Source organism: Eriocheir sinensis, chromosome 44 (assembly GCF_024679095.1).
Source record: "Eriocheir sinensis breed Jianghai 21 chromosome 44, ASM2467909v1, whole genome shotgun sequence".
NCBI lineage: Eukaryota > Metazoa > Arthropoda > Malacostraca > Decapoda > Varunidae > Eriocheir > Eriocheir sinensis.
Genome location: NC_066552.1, coordinates 4953505 through 4959504, shown reverse-complemented (window position 1 = coordinate 4959504; position 6000 = coordinate 4953505).

Here is a 6000-nt window from a genome sequence, read left to right as displayed (position 1 = left end):
CTTTTCTCCCTTCTCTCTCTTTTCTTTCTTTTCTCTCCCTTTTCTCCCTTTTCTCTCTTTTCTCCCTTTTCTCCCTTCTCTCTCTTTCTCCCTTTTCTCCCTTCTCTCTCTTTTCTCCCTTTTCTCCCTTCTCTCTCTTTTCTCCCTTTTCTCCCTTCTCTCTCTTTTCTCCCTTTTCTCTCTTCTCATATTTTCTATCGACTTGCTTTTCCTATTGATTGATTGATTGTTTATTGTTGCAGGTAAACAACAAGGGAGAAGGGAAGAACATGCCATCCCAATCCCCAGGCAGGACAGTGTGATTATACAACTATTAATACATGTGGAGGGAGCACCAGGAAACTAAAAAGATACAATGGTAGTTTGCTATCCATCGTTTTCCTCTCTGTTCCTTCCTTCTTTGCCTTCCTTCACTTTCCTTCTTCTATCATTATTTGCCGAAAGAGAGAAAGAAAGAGAGAATTGATGAATGTAAAAGTGCTGTCTCTCTCTTCCTCTTTTCCTACCCTCTTCTTCCTCTTTCTTTATTTATCCTTTATCTTGCTTTTCCTTTACTTATTTTCCAGTTGACTAAAGGAATGAAGGAATGTAACAATGCTGCCTATCAATTTGTCTATTCCTACTCTCTCCTTCCTCTTCCTTTTCCTCCTTTCCTTTCCTCTCTCTACCACAAGCGAAAGGAGAGGAAAAGGAATATATGTAAGAGTACCACCCCTCCCTTCCTCTTATCCTTCCCTCCTCTTCCTCTTCCTCCTCCTTCGCTGGCCATTGGAGGAAGGGAAGAAACGAACACTGTCATTTGTGTGTGTGAAGCGACGCCATATTTCTCGAGGCTGAGGAGAAAATTAGGACGAACAAGCAGCCAACATTCACTCCATCTTTCCTCCCTCTGTTCTCCCTTTTCCTCCCTTCCTCGCTTCGTTTATTTCTTCTTTTTCTACTTCTTTTCTCTCCCTTTCTCTCCCCTTTTCCTCCCCCTTTCTTTTCCTCTTCCCTCGTTCACTCTTTTTTCTCCTCATCGTTCCTTCTCCCTTTCCTTCGTTTTCCTTCTCCTTCCCTCTTTGCACCCATTATCTCTCCCTTTTCCTCCCTCCCTCCCTCGTGTATTTCCTCTTTTCTACTTCTTTTCTCCCCCTTTCTCTCCTTCACTTTCCCTTTTTATCTCCTTTCTTCTCCCTTCTCTCGTTCATTCCCGCTTTTCCTCCCTTTTTCTTTCCACCTCCCATGTCACTCCCTCTTTTTCTCTACCCTTTTTCTCCTCCTTCTCCATCTTTCACTCCATCTTTTCTCCCTCTGTTCTCCCTTTCCCTCTCTTCCTCCCTCGTTTATTTCCTCTTTATCTACTTCTTTCCTCTCCCTTTCTCTATCCTTCACTTACTCTCTTTTTATCTCCTTCTTTCTTCCCCTTCCCTCTTTCATTCTTTTTTTTTCTTCCGCTTTCTTTCTCCTCCTTTCTTCCACTTCCTCTTTTTCTCCCCCTTTCCTTTCCCTTTCCTTCCATTTCCTTCCCCTTTCCTCGTTCACTCCCTCTTTTCTCGCTCTCCTTTCTTCCCCTTTTCTCCCCTTTCCCTCATTCGCTCCCTTTTCCTCCCCATTTCATCCCCTTTCTTCCTCTTTTTCTTCCGTTTTCCTCCCCTTCCCTCGTCATCACAGAATGGAGGAAGGAGGAAGAGTGACAAATTAAGAATAAACAAACCATTTTCCTCTCTCTCCATTCTTTACACTCTCTTCTATTTCCTTCTTTATTCTTTCTTTCCTTTCTTCTTCCTTTACTCCATTGCATTCTTCATTCCTTTATTCCCTCGTCATCTTCCTCTCACTCTAACTATGTGGAGGAGGAGGAGGAGGAGGAGGAGGAGAAGGAAACATGGAAACATGGAAACATGGACTAGCAGGCGGCAGAAAGCCTGTTGGCTCATTACTAGGCTGCCTGCGTTCAGTGATTTAATCAATCCGTTTGCCATAGGAGTGGCTTGCAGGGAAGGATTACAGCACTTGTGTATCTACTCTTGGATACGTTCAGTTCACTCCCGATGCAGCAAAGTGGCGATCAATGCGTTTCTTGAAGGAGTTGATGGTCTCTGCGCTAACCACTTCTGCAGGGAGGCTGTTCCAGTGGCGATCCACTATTCGAGAAATAACTCCTGCCGATGTCAGTATTGCATCGCTTTGCTTGAATTGTTTTTCCGTTGTTTCTTGTTCTCAGGTTGGTTTGTAGCGTGAAGAGTTTGGAGTGATCAACGTTGCTGAGCTTGTTCAGGAGGAGGAGGAGGAGGAGGAGGAGGAAGAGGACAGTACCTTGCAATCCAATCCTTCCTCACTTCCTCTCTTTCTTCTTCTCCTTTATTCACTTCCTTCATTCCTTCTGTTCTCTTCTTCCTTCACCTCTCCTTTCTTCCCTTCTTTCATTCCCTCTTTTCTTCCCTTCCCTTTCCTTTCTTCCTTTCATTTCCTCTATTCTCCCCTTCCTTCACCTCTCCTTTCTTCCTTCCTTCATTACCTCTGTTCTTCCCTTCCTTAACCTCTCCTTTATTCCCTTCCTTCACCTTTCCTTTATTCCCTTCCTTCATTCCCTCTATTCTTTTCTCCCTTTATCTTTTCTTTATTCCCTTCCTTCATTCCCTCTATTCTTCCCTTCCTTTACCTTTCCTTTATTCCCTTCATTCCTTCCCCTTGTTCTTCCCCTTCTTTATCATTGAATTCTTCCTCCTTCATACCTTTACAATATTCTCCCATACCTCCCACCCACGCAAGAGGAGGAGGAGGAGGAGGAGGAGGAGGAGGAGGAGGAGGAGGAGGTTTAGTGTGTGTCTAAAGCGTCAACTTCTCGGCTTTAACTCGACCTTGTCACGCGAGAGAGAGAGAGAGAGAGAGAGAGAGAGAGACCAGCATTTCGAATAGCTCCCATTTTTTTCTTTCTTCCGTTTTGTGCATTCGGGATGGGGCCCTCTTTACCTCCCCTCCTCCTCCTCCTCCTCCTCCTCCTCCTCCTCCTCCTCCTCCTCCTCCTCCTCTTCCTCCTCCTCCAAGCACTTTACATTTGGCTGTGATATATTTAACTTTTCTTTTTACGCTCGAGTGGAGAAAGTGTTGAAATAAATTAACTAGCCGTGGAATATTATTAATAGCGAAAGGGAAAGGAGGAGGAGGAGGAGAAGGAGGAGGAGGAGGAGGAGGAGAAAGAGGAGGAGAGCAACTGATTAACTGTTGTTTGTTTATGTTTGTTTGTGTTTGTTTGTTTTTATCTTACTCCTACGCTTTAGAAAGGCTATTTTGGGTCGTCTGTGTGTGTGTGTGTGTGTGTGTGTGTGTGTGTGTGTGTGGAGGGGGAGGTGTGCATGCAATTTTTAGCTTCATACACACACATACATACACACATACATACATACATACATACATACATACACACACTCGTCACTAACTTCAGGTGGTCGCCAGGTGAGAGTGGCCGCGTAAGTTACCTGTGCAGATTACCTCATTAAGGGCAGGTGTGTTCCTCTCTATCTCCTTCCCTCTCTTCTCTCTCTCTTCTTACCTATTTTTATTTTCTTCCCTTTGTTTATCTGTTTTTCTAATTTGCTTTTCGTCTACATTTTATTCTTCCTTTCCACTTTTCTCTTTCAATATTCCTCCTCCCATCTTTTCTGTATTCCTTTCTCTCTTCCCTTCCCCCCTCTTTCCCTTTCTTTCATTTTTCTTCTTTCCTTTTTCCCCATCTTTCTACAGTTTCCTCTTATCCTCCTCTTCTCTCCCTTCCTACCCATCTTTTTTCTTACTCTTTTTTTCTCACCCCTCCCTTCCCATCTTCTTTCGCTTTTTCTCATTTTTCTTCCTTCCCTTTCTTCCCCGTCTTTCTACAGTTTCCTCTCACACTCCTCTTCTCTCCCTTCCCATCCATCTTTTTTCTGACTCTTCTTTTTCTCTTCCTTTTCTCACCCCTCCCTTCCCATTTTCTTTCCTTCTGTCCTCTCACTCTCCTTTCTTTCCTCCCTTTTCCCTTCATTTCCTTCCCTCCCTTCCGTGCTCTACTTCTCTCCCTGTCTCACCTTTCCACTCCGTCTTTCCTCCTGTACTTCCCTCCCTCCCCCTCCATCACATTCCTTCCTTCTCTCTCTTTCCCTCCCTTACTTCCCTCCCTCTTCCACTTTTCATTCCCTTCCTCTCACTTCCTTCCTTCCCTCTCTCTCTCTCTCTTCCTTTACCCGCTTCCCTTCCCCTTCCACCTCTCCTTTCCTCTCTCTCCCTGCATTCCCTCCCTCCCTTTCCCTCCCCTCATTTCCTCCTCCCCTCCAGGTATTGACGAACCTGTGCGGGTGAAACTAACCTTGCAAACCACGTAGTCATTTATGCAGGGCAGGGAGGGAGGCGAGAGAGAGAGAGGGAGAGGGAGAGGGAGAGGGGGCAGGTAAGGTGACACCCCCGCCTCAGGTGTCTCTCGCGTCTCTCCTCGATTATTCACCTGGAAATAAACAACGTGGAGTAATTACTTTGCCCTGTCAAGGTGAGACGGTTGCTACTTCCTTACTACTACTACTACTACTACTACTACTACTACTACTACTACTACTACTACTACTACTACTACTACTACTACTACTACTACTACTACTACTACTACTTCTACTTCTACTACTACTACTACTACTACTACTACTACTTTTTTTCCCTCCCTCCCTTCCGTCTCCTTTCCTTTTGCTCACCCACTCTCCTTTCTTTTCCCTTCCCTTTCTTCCCTCCCTTTCGCTCTTTTCCTTCATTCCATTTCCCTCCTTTCCTTCTCTCCCCCTCCTTTTCTTCCCTCCCTTTCCATCTTTCCTTCCCTCCCTCTCTCTCCTTTCCTTCCCTCCCTACATACCACCACTACCACTGCTATCACCCCTACTACTACTACTACTACTACTGCTACTACTGCTACTACTACTACAGATATGCATGCCACGCTGGTCTAGTTCGGCTTCATAAATTCAGCGGCGAGCAATACGTGGTTGCGAGAGTAGAGTTTAACAGTCCTCGCGAACACCCGAATTATTTATCGCTCGTCGGGGCTTCATTAGGAATTAAATAAGCTTCGATTAATGTTAATGACGCCCGCACCGAACTGAAGAACCTGCATCGTGTCTTTGTTCAGGTGGAGAGAAAGAGAGAGGGAGGGAGAAGGAGGGTGAGAGGGTGAGAGAGGGTGAGTGGAAGGCGAGGAAAGGTAAACAAAGGGTGAAGGGAAAGGGAAAGGGTGAGGTGATTGAGGTGTTGATTGTGAGGAAGGTGAGGTGAGATTCGGGCAGGTGAGAAGGGAGGGAGGGAGGGAGTGAAGGAGGGAGGGAGGGAGATGAAGTGTGTAAGGGAGGGATGGAGTGATTGTGTGTGTGTGTGTGTGTGTGTGTGTGTGTGTGTGTGTGAGTGAGAGAGAGAGAGAGAGAGATGTCACTCCCGTACCCTTAAAGCCACTGTCCGTTCACTCTCTCTCTCTCTCTCTCTCTCTCTCACCAGTCAAAACTCTCAAAATGGCTCTGTTGTGTTGCATCCCACGCGTCCCTCACCACCGCACCTTGTCCACCACCTACACAGACCGCGGCTCGTATTTCTGTGTGCAAATTTATGACCTAGTGAGCACTGTCTTGAGGAGAACCATGAACCTCTTCTCCACTATCTGCTCCGATGTCCAGTCTCGCAGCATCTCCGCAGTTACCCCCAAGACCAAAATGCACCAGATAGAGGAAAAGCTGCAGAAGTCGTCGCCTTGCAAAATCTACCCTCCACCGCGCTGAGCTCCCTTGTATTACTGCTCTTCACGAACGGCCTCATAGGTTAGCCCGTGTCTCTTTACCTCAAAAGGGGCAATATTAACAACCACCACCATCACCACCATCACCACCACCACCACCACCACCACCACCTCCATCACCTCCACCACCACCACCACCACCACCACCACCTCCATCACCACCACCATCACCACCACCATCACCACCACCACCTCCATCACCACCACCATCACCACCA